Source organism: Dendrobates tinctorius, unplaced genomic scaffold (assembly GCF_039654945.1).
Source record: "Dendrobates tinctorius isolate UK_male_01 unplaced genomic scaffold, ASM3965494v1 ptg000026l, whole genome shotgun sequence".
NCBI lineage: Eukaryota > Metazoa > Chordata > Amphibia > Anura > Dendrobatidae > Dendrobates > Dendrobates tinctorius.
Window position 1 is genome coordinate 14,330,605 of NW_027361694.1, and position 16,085 is coordinate 14,346,689.

The 16,085-nt window shown below is 41.2% G+C and overlaps 1 protein-coding gene across 5 annotated transcripts in view; it reads right to left on the reverse strand.

Moving 5' to 3' along the window:
* Positions 1–16,085, reverse strand: part of FGF14 (fibroblast growth factor 14) — an 812,639-nt gene that overhangs the window by 475,358 nt on the left and 321,196 nt on the right. The window contains exon 2 of one of the 5 annotated variants that reach the window (XM_073569522.1): positions 15,581–15,637. The exons of the other annotated variants lie outside the window; for them this stretch is intronic. The gene's annotated coding sequence lies outside the window, so the exon portion shown is untranslated. The remainder of the gene's footprint in view (positions 1–15,580; positions 15,638–16,085) is intronic. 5 annotated transcript variants of the gene reach the window in all.

Consider the following 16,085-nt stretch of genomic DNA (forward strand, 5'->3'; position numbering starts at 1 on the left):
TTTAGGGGGTGCGATTACACCGTTCCGTCTATGGTAAAATTGATAAAGCGGTTTTATTCTTCGGGTCAGTATGGTTACAGTGATACCTCATTTATGTCGTTATTTATGTTTTGGCGCTTTTATGCAATGAAAACAATTTTACATAAAAAATAATTATTTTTGCATCGCTTTATTCTGCGAGATATAACTTTTTTATTTTTTTGCTGATGATGCTGTGTGGTGGCTCATTTTTTGCGGGACAAGATGATGTTTTCAGCGGTACCATGGATATTTATATGCGTCTTTTTGATTGCACGTTATTGCACTTTTTGTTCGGCAGTATGATAATAAATCATTATATTTTGCTTCGTTTTTTATTTTTATTTTTTAAGGGGTTCGCTAAAGGGGTTAACTAATGGGACAGTTTTTTAGAGCGGGTCGTTACGGACGTGGTGATACCAAATGTGTACTTTCATTGTTTTTTTTATTTCCAAAAAGTGAATTTATTAGGGAATTTTTTTTTTTTTTTTAATTTATTTAGCGATTTTTAAAAAATTATTTTTACACTTTTTTTTTAACTTTATTACATTGTCCCAGGTGGGACATTACTGTCCTGTGACAGATCGCTGATCTGTCACATCACAGATCACTGTGACAGATCAGCGATCTGTCACAGGCACTACACAGGCTTCCTCCTTGCCTGCGCTTTGCAGGCATGAGGAAGCCAGCTCCCTGCAGGCTCCCGAAGGTCCCTGTCGCCATCTTGGATTCGGGGACCTGCAGGGATAGAGCCCCCCGCAGCAGCGCTGCACATTGCGCTGCTGTGGGGGGGATCAGGGAAGCACGGAGGGAGCCCCCTCCCTGCCGATGCTTCCCTTTAACCCCCGGTACACCGCGATCGTGTTTGATCGCGGTGTGCAAGGGGTTAACGTGTCAGGGGCGGTCCGTGACCACCCCTGACACATTGTGCTGGGTGTCAGCTGTGATAATCAGCTGACACCCGGCCGTGATCAGCGGCGCTCACCACGTGGGCGCCGCTTATCGCTGTGACGTGCTATCCCGTCCCTGGGAATTAAGTCCCAGGGCACATGGACGGGATAGTACGTCACATGGCAGTAAGGGGTTAATACATCACATATGAGATTTCATCAGAGATTTGTATTTTCACTGTAAAGTCCCCTTTACATTTAGCGATGCACCAGAGATCCCGACCACGATACGACCCGGTCAGGATCGCAGGTGCATCGCTAAATGGTCGCTAGTGAGCTGCCAAACAGGCAGATCTCACTAGCGATGCAGCAGAGGTCGGCGGTCGCACTCACCTGTCAGACGCGGCGAGGGTGTCCGTCTTCCGCCTGCATCCATGGCTTGCTCGTCGGCGCCAGCAGGAAGCAGACGACAAGAAATGGACCAGGCCGATCTCGCGCGATCAGTGGGGGAGCCGGTCGGAGGCAAGTCTCACATGTAGCGATATCTCTAGCAATATCACTGCTGTGTCACAAAAATGGTGACGCTTTAGCAATATTGCTAGCGATATCGCTACATGTGAAGCCCCCTTAACAGATTTTTTTTCACCCAATCATTAAGGTTCCATTTTTTTTTCTATGGAGCCAAATTCATATGCAGAACTGTTGGAACAGCATTCATCAATCTCTCAAATCAGCTTTCAATAGGCTCCAGTTAATATCTACCTAAAATAGTCTTTGTACTGCAAATTTAAATAGGTAAATTTCACTAATATGACTCCCATAGCGGCTGTCACCAAGCTTTCCCAGGGACCTGAATGGCCAATGCCATTATACATTCCCTCACAAGTGGACTACAGAGGGGACAAGTGGTTTCCAATGTCCTAATATTATCCATTAAATCACTGGCAGATTTTGTATACACCACTACTAGGAGTTTGCGCACACAAAGTTTTATGAGGCGTCACAAAACAATGAGTTTTTCACTTCCTGAAGCAATTTTGAAGTTTTGGAAGAGTTTAATCTGAGGACAATTTTTTGTTTTGCAGTTTCATTTCTTCCCCCCCCCCCCCTTATTCCAAGAACCATCACTTTTTTAGTTTTTTGGGCAGCACAGTGGCTCAGTGGATAAGTACTACAGCCTTACAGCGCTGGTTCAAATCCCCCGAGGAAAACATCTGCAAGGAGTTTGTACGTTCTCCCCGTGTTTCTGTGACTTTTCTCCAGGTTCTCCAGTTTCCTCCCACATTCCAAAGAAATTCTGATAGGGAATCTAGATTGTGAGACCCAGTGGGGACAGTGTCGATAATGTCTGTAAAGCGCTGTGGAATTAATGGCGCTATGTGAGCAAAGCATAATTAAACAATAATAATTTTCCATTTTCATATGAAAGAATATTTTTTGCAGGATGAATTGTATTTTTGAATGTCACCATTCATTTTACCATTAAGGGAACGTTCTCACAATCCGGATTTGCTGCAATTTTGATGCTGCAGAATGTCCGCACAGGCTTAGACAAGTGCTATCTGTAGTTTTCATGGACAGCACTCATATTTTTACATTTTATTGGGCTATGACATGTTTGATTTTTTTCCAATGACAAAACAAGATGGAAAGGGTGGAGAACATTTTTCTTTTTCCTCCTCGTCCAAGAAAAACTGATGCCACTCTGATCAAACTCTGATCAGACTGATCATAATGGGACCACTTTTCTTGAATTTGTAAAAAATGGTTGTGTGACCCCAACCTTTCACTACAATTCTGTAACATAGGGAATAGTGATGAGTGAACGCGCTCGGATATAGCGTTAACTGAGCACGCTCTGGCGTTATCCCAGTATCGCGGGGGGGCTCAAGTAATATGTTCGAGTCCCTGGGGCTGCATCATTTGCGGCTTTTAGACTGACGTAACATATGTGGGGATCGCCTAACAAACAGGCAATCTATGCTTGTGTTGCATACGCCAGAGATACTCGGATAAGACCCGATCATGCTCGTATAATGCTATAGCCAAGCGTGCGCTCTCATCACTAATAGAGAACTGTATTTAGTCTTGTATATTTGTAATAACTGCTGTTGTTTAAAAAGGGATTGCATATGGACTGCAAAACTGATGACAAATGAGAAATAAAATTGTCAAAGTTTTCTGGATGAAACTCGAACGATTTTTTTACCCGCTCGTATGAACTTAGCCAAAAATCACCATATCCATAAACAGATTATTCAGATAGACAACAAAGAGTGTCTCGCTCTTTTATTCTTCATAGCTTGGGTACCTAAGGCAGAGAAAGCCTGAGTAGGTGTAGAAATCCCAACTCTAACATATAGTATATGGTTCATGGACACTGGAGCCGAGTAGATGATTGTCAGATCTTCCCATGCAACAAGAAATCTGAATCAGGCACCAATCACATTATGAGAAATTAGTCTTTCTAAATTCACCTTTGCAGGATGATATAACAAATTTCAGATGTTTTTGTTAACCATAAAATAAAGAGGCAGAATTTGGTGTGTTTGATTTATTGCAGATTATTAATATAAATGTAAAAATCATTAAATTGGCTAAAGAAATTAAAACAAATTAGCCAAGCATCAACATATCCCGAAGGCTTCCTCTACATATTTTGTTTAGTGGCATTCTTAAGTCTTTTCAAATGTTCCATGAGTTTCATTCTTTTTTTTTTTTTTTACAAGCGGCCTTGTTGGAGGTTTTTTTTTCTTCCGTACCTGCACTTTTCCCCTGATTTTTTAAATCCTAATTAAAAGTTATTGGGAAACAAACAGATGAGAATCTAAGCTGCATTATGAAAAACTGTCACATTTCAAAAATGCAAAACATCATTTTTCTTGAGTAAAAAGTCACAAATTATAGCGCACACCATATTTACGCCAAAGTGTGTGAGGAGGTTATTTTTGCAGATTTAATTATCTCCGTACAGATAGCCCAAAATATGTCAAATTTTTTTAAAAGGCGTGCATCTCCTAATAAATTTGCAGCACCTTATTCCTGCAAGCCATCGGTGCAAGACTGGAGTCAGTTTTGCCAAATTCACCTGTTATATATAGTTTATTTCACCAATATTCCATTGTAACAGTATTTTCTGCTGAAGAAACTCGAAAAGTTATTAAAACTTTCATTAAAAAAATGTCCTTTTGCATATTGGTAATCTTAAACTATATACTGTAAATTCTGCTGTACACCTAGAAATAATTTTTAAAGGGTTTTTACCGCATAATCCAAGAGCAGCATTCCAACATTATATCACTTACTGGGCTGCTTGCTGCAATTTTGAAAAAAAAAACATGGTTTTGTCAGTTGGAGATTAACAGAATAGGACTAGGAAACCTGTCGCCATTTAGTCCTTTAGATTCATGAACTCTATATAACCCCGCCCCCACTACTGATTGGCAGCTTTCTGTGTACACTACAAATTGCCAGAAAGCTGCCAATCAGTAGTGTAGGTGGAGTTAAACACAGCTCAGCATTCAGAGAACTGATAGAGCTACAGCAAACAAAACAGTGATTTTAATAAAACTAGAGCAAGCAGTCCAGTAAGTGATACGTTTGTAGAATCAGGGTCTCTGCCTGAACATTATCCTACTTTTAAATTAGGGGGTAAACATCTGTTGACAGATTCCTTTTAGGTAAAACAATTCAAGTATTGGCGAGATAACATACAAAGAAGAGATGCATCATTTCATAATAACTTGATATCAGTTTTCCACTGAATGGTAAAGTGAAGAATATTCATTATCTGTGGTCTGTAAATGCCGTGGATGACATAATTGGGCCATTTTCTACCTTTCTAGATTCAGAGGCATTGGGTTATAGTTAGAGATGAACGAATATTTCAATGTTCGGTTCGGATTACGTTCACCGAGTTTGCAATATTTGCCGATTAATTTGTCGAATATTCACCGAACATAACCGAACACCATTCAGCTCAATGGGAGGCAAAAACAAACACATGTACGACACCTTATAATGCCCCAAATGCTGTCAAAACACATCAAATGAGGGATAGACACCAGGAAAGTGGCCTCAACTCACTCACAGTACAAATTGCAGCATGGAACTGCAGCAATCAGCCAGGCATGAAGTATCGGGGTCTGGGACAGCATTTACAGTTTGAATTGAACGTCACAGTAAGACGAGGTGGGTGAGGGATCGGTGTAGTCGCCTTTTAGTGGGAACCCCGATACCACATGCAACACCTCTAACTGCTTTCATGCTGAGCCACATGGCACAAATATAAGATTTGTAGACTACCATTGTCAGAAAATTTCAAAGATAGTAACACAGGTAGTTGAGTCCAAGGAAGTGGAGGCCTGACGGTGTCAGCGGCCTACTGCTACAGGCAACCCGCAAGCTCGAAACCCAACCAGGAGTGTTCACATCTGCAAATATTATTGGTAGACACCAACAAAGTGGCATCAATTTCACCACAGTAGAAATAGTATAATAGGGATCGACAGGTCTTTCACTACACCTACAAGGAGTGTTCACATTTAAAGAAATGAGGGCCTTACACCACAAATGTGGCATCAATTTTACCACAGTAGAAATAGCATAATAGGGACCAACAGGTCTTTCACTACACTCAATCCAGCAGATGGACACCCAAAACAGAAGTGTTCACGTTTCCAAAATATATTGGCAGACACCACCAAAGTGGCATCAATTTCACGACAGTAGAAATAGTATAATAGGGACCAACAAGTCTTCCACTACACCCAATCCAGCAGATGGACACCCAACCAGGAGTGTTCACATTTTACAAAATGAGGGCCTAACACCACCGAAGTGGACTAACTGAAACGAGAATAGAAATAATATAATTGGGACCGACACGTTTTCCACTACAGCTAACCCAGCAGATGTAGACCAACCTTGACTGCTCACATTTCCACAAATTTGTGTTAACATCAGCAGCAGCCACAGAAGCAACGCTAAAGATATCACAGAGTGCAGTTACATGACATTTATACATCACACTAAAAAATGCAATATCGCCTACTCTGTACAGATTGCAATTGGGGTGCAAAAGTCCTTGGAGATCCATGACTTGTTCATATTAATGAAAGTTAGGCGGTCTACACTTTCAGGGGACAGCTGAATGCGCTTATCCATCAGGACACCACCAGCAGCGCTGAAGACACGTTCTGAGAGAACGCGGGCTGCTGGGCACGGTAAAACCTCTAAGGCATGTGAGGCGAGCTCAGGCCACTCATCCATTTTTTTGGAAGACCAAAATGTGAAAGGGTCTAAACCCTCCCTAATGGTATTGATATTTAGTTCTAGATTCTCTTGCACCATCCTCTCTATTTGTTCACCATGTGTAAGACTTGGACTCTGTTGTGCTGTTGCACGAATTGGTCTAAAAAAGTGTCAAAGGACTCACAAAAATTGCTTCTTTCCACTTCGACCACTGCTGCTGCTGCTAATGTTTTGGCGTTGACGAATTGACGGGCGGAGGTTCGAAGTCTACAGCTGCGATGAGAACTGTGTGCTTCACTGCTGTCTTGGGGAAAAGCTCTCTTAAGGTTGTATAAAAGCGTGTTTCGATATGCCAGCATTCTCAGGTCCCTTTCTAGGGTGGGAATCATCTGGCAATATTTGTTTTTGACGTGGATCTAATAAAGTGCCAAGTAGTCATCATTATTCCTAATCATAATGATACGGGGATAATGTTGCAGATAGTGCAGCAAGAAGGCACTCATATGTTGTGCTCTAGCATGAAGTCCAAGCCCATGCTGTGTTGGTGGCTGGGTAACAATGTGGCTTGTTTCCTCCGTCCCTCCTGCCAACCACGAAGAACAGAAAGGGGAGGATTATCCTCTTCATCCAACAGTTGCTCGCCCATCACCTCTTCCTCCTCCATTTGTTCCACCGATCTTGTACCTTCGATAACAGTTTGTCTGTTATCACCAGCCCCCCTTGATTGCAGTAATCCACCCTTCCTTGGCACCCGCCTATGTGATAACAGTATTGAACTTAGAAACAATGTTATCCCTTCCGCAGCCTCCTCTGCTTCCTCCTCTTCTTCCGGGACCAACATCTCCTCCTGCAGGCTATTCAAAGTCTGCTCTAGCATATAGATGACTGGAATAGTGATGCTGATGATGACGTCGTCAGCGCTAACCATCTTAGTAGCCATTTCAAAACTGGGCAGAAGGGTGCAGAGGCCCTTAATCTGTGCCCACTCTGTAAACGTGACATGCGCCACATCCACACTGCATTGGCCAAGGCTATATGACATGATATACTGCGCCAGGGCTCATTGCTGCTGCCAAGGTCGCTGCAACATGTGCAGAGTGGAATTCCACCATGTTGGCACATCGAATATCAACCTGTTAACTGGCATGGACAAAGACTTCTGTATCGATACAAATCGATGAGCAGAGGGCTGCAAATTGAGGAAATAAGCACACAGCTTAGTGCTTTCTGGATCTGCTCATCCAGGCCAGAATAGTGGCTGAGAAAATGCTGTACCACAAGGTTGAGGATGTGAGCCATGCAAGGCATGTGTGTGAGATAGCCTCGCCATAGGGCCGCCGCCAGGTTCTCACTGTTATCAGACACAGCCTTCTGTGGATGCAGGTTCAGTGGAGACAGCCATTGAACAAATTCAGCCTGGAGAGCTGTCCACAACTCTTCAGCGGTATGACTGCGATTTCCAAGGCATATGAATTTTAAGACTGCGTGATTGCGGTGAGCCTGGCAGTGCAGTAAGGGGGTGGTGGGGGTTAGCTATGCATTGTTGGAGCGCATGTCTTGTGAAGGCAGAGGTTGAGGACGCAGGTGGAGGCCCTCGAGGAGATAGAGGAGGCAGAAGTAGTGGAGGAAATGTTAAATGTAGAGGTTTGTCCTGCAACCCTTGGGGATTCTAAGACTTGTGGAGCAGCGCCTGTCCCCACAGCCACCAGAGTCATCCTGTGCCCAGTCAACGAGATGTAACACCTTTGGCTATGCTTACTCGTCCAAGTGTCTGTGGTGAAATGCACTCTTGAGGTAGAATGGTGAGCACTCAGGTCTCTTCTTATAAGGCAAGGTGTTGGTGAATTGGACTACAAAGCCCCAGATTCAAGTAAAAAATATAATTCACCGCACACTCAAGATTCTTTGCACAAAATTATAGATTTATTGGTAAACATCCAGTCCAAGAAAAATTGCCATAACAAAAGGGTATATACAGCTTAGACACCCATACAGCAGGAGGGAAAAATCAAGTTGAAAAACATAAGAGGGAAATTAACCCTATAGTAGCCAAACCTGCAGGATATATCCATGCTGTATCCATGAACAGGATATATATATAAAAAAAACTGTTTTTTTTTCAGTTTTATGTACACCATGATAAAGGCTTGTTGCTGAAATGTGTTGGTTTCACATACTTGGACCTTTTTGTTTTTCTGTTACCCACACTGGTTGCATGCTTTTAAGTGGTTCTAATAAAAATTATTGTTTTATTCTACTTCGCAAGTGGATCATTTCACCGCTGGAGATTATTTTCCTTTCTTTGCTATTTGACTATGCCCAAGACCTAGGCGGCTCCCTACGGAGAATTTCCACTTACAAGGTGCACAATATACCAGTGAGCTGACTTTCCAATTCCCTCTTACCCTTCTTTATATGTAAATTCAAAGTTGAAACATGGCTTGCTGTATCGTGTTAGTCACAGAAAAAAGAATTGTTTGAGTGTGGATGAGTCCTGTATGACAAAGAAATTATGCTACAAACTATTTTATAGTCAGGTTCCTTACTGTATGACATTAATAACAGAACAATTTTTTGTGGCCTATGGATCTGGCCTCAATAACACACTAGATGCTACAAACTATTTTTGAAGATAGGTCTCTTGCTGTATGACGGTAATAGAAGAATTTTTTTTGTGGCCTATGGATCAGGCCTCTATAACACACTAGATGCTACAAACTATTTTAGGTCCCCTACTGTATGACATTAATAACAGAAGAATTTTTTTGTGGCCTATGGATCAGGCCTCTATAACACACTAGATGCTACAAACTATTTTTAAAGTCAGGTCCTTTACTGTATGACGTTAATAACAGAAGAATTTTTGTGGCCCGTGGATCAGGCCTCTACAGCTTAATTTCAACCCAACCAAATGACAAAGTGTGATACAGCGGGTTGTCTAACTTTTTGCAACTGAAAAATTATAATTTTTTTTATGTGCCTTAGGTCTGCAGACAGGTTCATATCACTGCCACAAAAGGACAACGTGGGATACAGCAGACTGTTTCACATTTAGCAATAGAAAAAATTACAACTTTTTTTAAAATGTGCCTTAGATCTGCAGACAGTTTTATATCACCATAGCATTAAATGACAAGGTGGGATACAGCAGGCTATTTAATATTTTTTCACTAGCTACATGTGAAGTAGAATGCTTTACTCATGCATGGATCACAATAGAAGCAGTGCACAACACGTGTCCTGCTGGCTGTGTCTGTGTAGCTCAGTAATGTCCAAGAAAGAAAAAAGATGCTGGAAGGTAAATTTAACAGCCACACTGGACACTATCTAGCTACACGATCTGACTGATATACAGCCACCTAGCTAACTAGCTAAAATCTTGCTGTTAACAGTGGCAGCATCAGAAGCATCCTCTCTGCGCTGTTACAGTATCAAAATGGCACTAAAACAAGATGTCTGCAATTTATATGGAAAGGGACAAGTGATTTCAGCAGCCAATGACACAATGTCAGGACATTGTGGATGTTTCCTGCGCCCTGATTGGCTAGCCGCAATGTGCACATATAAAGTGAGGGAAAAAATTGATTGTTGTGCTGTGCTTACAAGAACGCCGCGTCTCTGCGCTCTGCAAACCCCCCTCCCATCATCAAATACATGCCAAACGCTCATGATACACCATTATCGCTGCAAAAGTGATGAAAATATTTTTGTGGCAACGCAAATATTTTCCCGCACTTTTACCGAATGTTACCGATTTTATAATATTTTGTTCGTGTTTCCGATCACGAATCCGAATGTCCCATATTCGTGCCGAATTTATGTTTGGAGATCGTTTTCCAAACAAAATCGCTCATCACCAGTTATAATTTGAGAAGCCTAGTTGTCTTCTCTTTTTAGTGTTACATCAAATAACAAGAGCTTGGAAAATAAATCTTCCTAACTCATTATTTATTTAAATGTCTTGCAAGTTGTCCAAGCAGCTTTTGGGAGAAAATGCAATAGCAATAAATCTATCATGCATAATTGGAAGGCAGTAGAAAATGCAGCAATAAACCACACTGTTAATAAGTGCAAAAGTAATCTACTGACAATGCAAAGCTATTGATCTGCTTTCTGTAGATCGGACATGTGCTGGCATTTTATTGTGTGGGCGAAAGCAGCATTCTTAACATGTGACTTGTATGTTACACTGTACAGTTTGGCTTACATCTACATCTCTGTGTATAGCACTCTGTTTCATGCAAAATTAATGGAAGAAACATTGGTAGTTTTATATATAGACCCTCATGGACCCTGAACGTTCTACACAGATGTACAAGATGAGAAATAATCCATCCTGTCTGGCCTATACTATTACTGGTGGTTCAGTCCCTCTGTCCTTGTTCACATTTACGTCACTTGACAAGTGGAAAGGTTTTAAATACAAGAGTTAGGACTGTCCCACAAGGGTTGCCGTGACGTGGCGGGATGGCTTCTACATTATTTTGATCAAAATTATGTTAACTAAATACCCTTATTATTACTATTACTACCTTCATGCAATTTTTGCAATATATTTTTTTACTTTTTTATTCCAGGATATTTGTTTTGTGTTTTGCTTTTTGTTTTCACAGATGTACAAGATGTACAAATAATTTACGCTTATTGAAAACTAATTTTAGAAGTAGGTTATCTGGTCAATATAGGTAACGAATTAACATGTACGTCAAAGCCGCGTGTAAACAGGTAACTATTGTAAGAGAAGCAAATGATCCTATTAACGATCATTCTGTGCACATAGAAAATTCGGCAGCCTGTCTGAACAAGCCAGTAAAGGAATTCCAATAGGCTTGTATATAGATTATTGGTGGCCGCTTAATGGTCCAAATGTACCAGTGTAAAGGGAGAAATAGCCAAAAATTGGAAATGTCGACACAACTGTTTCCCACTGAACTCAATAAAAACCTTAGGTAATTCTAGCAAAGAAAAACACAGTTACAGTTTATTGGTTTTCCATAAATAAATGGATCCAAGAGAACACAGAAAAGAGACTGTGGGGAGAAGAGGCCATTCAGTTAAGTGACCAATAAAACTAGATCACTCGATCTCCTGTCTGCATCTCTTGGTCTCCTGTCTGCATCTCTTGGTCTCCTGTCTGCATCTCTTGGTCTCCTGTCTGCATCTCTTGGTCTCCTGTCTGCATCTCTTGGTCTCCTGTCTGCATCTCTTGGTCTCCTGTCTGCATCTCTTGGTCTCCTGTCTGCATCTCTTGGTCTCCTGTCTGCATCTCTTGGTCTCCTGTCTGTCACTATTCAAACTCTGTAAGAACGCTTTGGTAAATACTTTACTACAACTACCCTTACAAACAACAAAAACCGAGGACACAGATGCTCAATGTGAATGCTAAAGTAGTATAGTAAAGTGTTAAACTGTGCAGTGGTATAAAGCATCAGAACAGTGCTGCTTCCTTATGAACAAAGCTTTGTTACTTCTGCTTTGATTCAGTTTACAAAAAAGTTCACCGTAAAGAAATTTGAAAGAAAAGTTAATAATTTGAAAGTCATGTCATAATTGGGGGATGTGAGTTTTGTGTGACATTCCCAAATAATGATTACCACAAGTTTCCCAGATTGCAGTAAACAAGTCAGCAACTGTCATTTGGCTGTCAAAATCTTTTGGAAGTAAACTATTTCAAAAGAATCAAGCCTTACGACTCTTTGATATATTTTTTCTAATGAAGCATCTTCAGATATAAAGCTCTTTGCTCTGTCAAAGTGTCTGTGTTTATTCAGGATTAGGTAACAGTTAATAAATAAGATGAGAAGTTATGTGACTAAATCTACGCACTGTATGAACATAAGTATTGGGACACCCACACATTACACCTACAAGAGCATTTATGACATCCCATTCTAAATCCATATGCATTAATATGGAACTGGGAAACTGTTTGCAGTAATATCAGCTTCCACTGTTCTGAGAAAATTTTTTCTACCAAGCTTTTAAAGCAGTTGTCCATTACCTGGATACCCCTTTTTTAATGAAGCAGTCCCCCTTGAAAAAAAAACCAAAACATATACTCATGTCCCACTATGCACTGTTCTAGTGATCACAGAACTGGGTCTCATAGGGTGTTCTTGGCATTCTTATGTCACGTGAACCCTGTAGCCAATAGGCTGATTGGCTGCAAGGCTCACATTGCATAACAATCCCTTGTGAACCCCTGCAAAGTACTTTAATTATCTCTGGTTGAATTTTTGCACATTCTTCCAAAAGCTTACCTGAGGTAAGACACTTATGTGTGATGACAGTGCCTGACTCACAATTTCTATTCTAGTTCATCCCAAAGATGTTTAATAAGGTTGATTTCATAGCTCAGTGTGGGTCACTCAAGTGCTGCTCATGAAACTTACCCAACCATGCCTTTACGGACCATGTTAATCTGGCAGAAAATAAAAGTGCCTTCCCCAGTTTCCACAAACTTTGAAGCATACAATTTTCCAAAAGGTGGTATGCTGAAGTATTGAGGCTTCTCTTCACTAAACTAAGTGGCTTAGGTCAACCCCTGGAACACAATCCAATAGCATTATACCTCCTCCACCAAAACTTTACAGTCGCACAACAGTCAGTCAGGTCACATTCTCTTGGCATTCACAAAGCCTAGACTTGTCTGTCTAACTGCCGGATAGAGGTGAGTAAAGTCATCACTCTAAAGAATAAGTTTATGAAGCTCCAGAGCCAAGTGATCAGATGCTTTACACCACTTCATCCGGTGCTTTAGATTGTGCTTTGTGATGTAAGGCTTCCATGGAGCTGCTCCACCCTTTATCCCCATGACAAAGCTCCAGGAGCACAGTTTTTGTAGTGACGTTAATGCCAGAGGAGATTTGGGGCTCTGCAGTTATTGAGTCAGCTGAGCGATGGTGAGTTTATGCATTAGGTGCCTTGATGATCCAGCTCTGTTACTTTACATGGTTGAGTTGCTATGGTTCCTAAACACTTCCACAATAACACTACTCTCAGATGATTGTGTTATATTTAGATGGGAAAATATTTCTCAAACTGACTTGTGACATCTTACTACAGGACCACGCACAAACTCAGTAAGCTCTTCACAATGACCTATTATTTCACAAATGTTTGTAAAGGCAAATTGCTGTGTTTTTTTATCATTTGTCAAATATTCATCAATGATTCTCAGAGATTGAGAATAAGTAGTATTTTATAGTATTTACAACTGATGATATTCAATGTGATAAAATTAAATACTAAAACAGCCATCTGTTATTTTTGAATTTTTACATATGCTCCCATTCTGTATATATGCAGTGTCCAATATATTTCATCTATATTCCAGCATACTGACCTTGTATCAAGCAGGGGCCCAATATGCCCAATCTAAATGTATACTGTTTTCAGCAGAATGGAAAATTAAAACTTAACATTTATTATTATGTTTAAAATATTATTAAAGTGCCAAAAAGCGCAAAAGTGCTCATGCCAAGAAAAAGTGCAAGTAAAATAGCAACCTATGCTATACCGCCTATTTTATTAGAAGTGTAGTAACATGTGCCGGCTGGGGGGTGGTCCATTTTGGCTGCGAAACTGACTAGAGCCAGACGCAGAAGTACGTTCAATCAGGTACACTTTATTGGGTGTCTTCTTTGACATCCACAGCAATATGACAGCTCCTGCACACTGTCCCGGGTACCTGTCACGTCCTCCTACTCCTGTTTGCGATGGCCCTCTAGGTTCTTTCACTGTGGCTGACGTTAGGCCCAGGGCCACAGCGCTTCCCCCGGTTGAGTCCGTCCGTCCGCTGCGACACTTACTACCCCTTCGGAGTCCAGCCATCCGGTACCCCAGGTGTCCTTTGTTCTGCATCCTTTGTTCTGCAGCTGTCCTGTCAGGGCCACCCCCGGCTGTCCATCTCTCTCCTCTGTCTCTTGCTGAGCTCTTCTTTCCTCTGTCTCCTCCTGAGCTCTTCTTTCCTCTGTCTCCTCCTAAGTTCTTCTTAACCCTGGGACTCTCTCTCCTTTTATTCCCTTTACTGGGAATTCCCCTGATGAGTCAATTCATGATGAAAGGTGTTGGGAGACACTATTCAGGATATAGGCCACTCTGCAAGCAAAGGCACCATGGTTCATGCTGAGGTTGGGACCCCTTTAAGAAATTGACTGCAGGCATTGATGTTCAGATTCACGATCCTCCAGATGAGTATAACATTTTTATTTGAGAGCTCACCATGATAACTATGTGAATGTTGGCCCTTGTCTGGAAATTAATAACAACAGGACCTAAAGTCTCCATAGGTGAGGTATTTGTCAGACACTAATTGATTGGGACAATAACTGATATGTCTCTAGGCTGTATGACATGTGAAATTGAATACCGACATTTATTTAATAATAAGGACGTATATTAAGATTTGGTCTTTAATGAGAATCTGTCACCCCATTTTAGCCCTATGAGCTGTGGCCACCGCCATCAAGGGCTTATCTACAGCATTCTGTAATGCTGTAGATAAGCCCCTGATGAAACCTGAAAGATAAGAAAAACACATTAGATTATACTCACCGGGGGGGCGGAGTCGGGTGCGGTGGGTGTCGTGGTACGGTCCGGCACCTCCCATCTTCATATGATGATGTCCTCCTCCTTGCATCTCCCTCAGCTTTTGCGCAGGCGTACTTTATCTGTCCTGTTGAGGGCAGAGCAGAGTACTGCAGTGCGCAGGCGCCGGGAAAGGTCAGAGAGGTCCGGCGCCTGTGCACTGCAGTGCTTTACACTGCCCTCAACAGGACAGATAAAGTACACCTGCGCAGGAGCCGAGGGAGAAGCAAGGAGGAGGACATCATCGTATGAAGATGGGAGGCGCCGGATGGGACCGCGACACCCATCGGACTGGACCGAACGCCGGGGTGAGTATAATCTAACTCTTTTTTCTTATCTTTCTGGCTACATCGGGGGCTTATCTACAGCATTACAGAATGCTGTAGATAAGCCCCTGATGGCGGTGCCGGCAGCTGATAGGGCTAAAATGGGGTGACAGATTCCCTTTAAGTGGATGCATGTGAGGCTATTATGCCCTTTCAGTTAATACATAATTACGCTAATTTAGACCAGCTTGTAAATGTATAATTCATGAGATTACTATCTTGCAATCAAAAAAAAGTGGGATTTACTGTGTATAAATCTGTTGGTAGCAGGATATATTTTGAACAATGACCTGATAAAATATATAAGGTCGACTGGTCCTTCTAATAGAATAGGCGGTATAGCACAGGTTGCTATTTTACTTGCACTTTTTCTTGGCACGAGCACTTTTGCACTTTAATGATATTTTAAACATAATACATGTTAAGTTTTAATTTTCCAATCTGCTGGACACATACTGGACCTTGGCATCTAAAGGTAGGGGGGTACAAAGGAAGAAACCTCACCTGGACATTATTATACTGTACAGATCTTGCACTGGAGTCCAAGAAAAATCTTTTTACCTAAAAATATATGTAAAAATTTGTGTTTTGTTACAATAATGTCTTTCAGTATTTTTCAATGATTTTTTTATTTTTAAATTGCAATACCTATAGCATGCTATATTTGGCCCTAAAATTGCCATAGATGAAAATTCGACATATGCAGACCCTGCCATAATTTCCTATAGACTCCTAGAAAACATTTGTCAGTAGAGTTCTGTGTTTGAAAAAGGCCTACGGTAAAGTGCACCTGAATATACCTCCACATACAAGACTTTTTGTAAATTTTTAACAATCCCTAGTTGGGTGCATCATGGGTAATTCTATCTCAGTGTTACAACTTCTAGATAATTATTTTTGTCAAAAAGCAAACCACTTGGTAATTAATAAAACCCACATTAAGAATGTTTTAGGAAAAGTAATTACAATGTGTGCATAAATAGTGTATAGTTAAATTAGACAAGGTAAT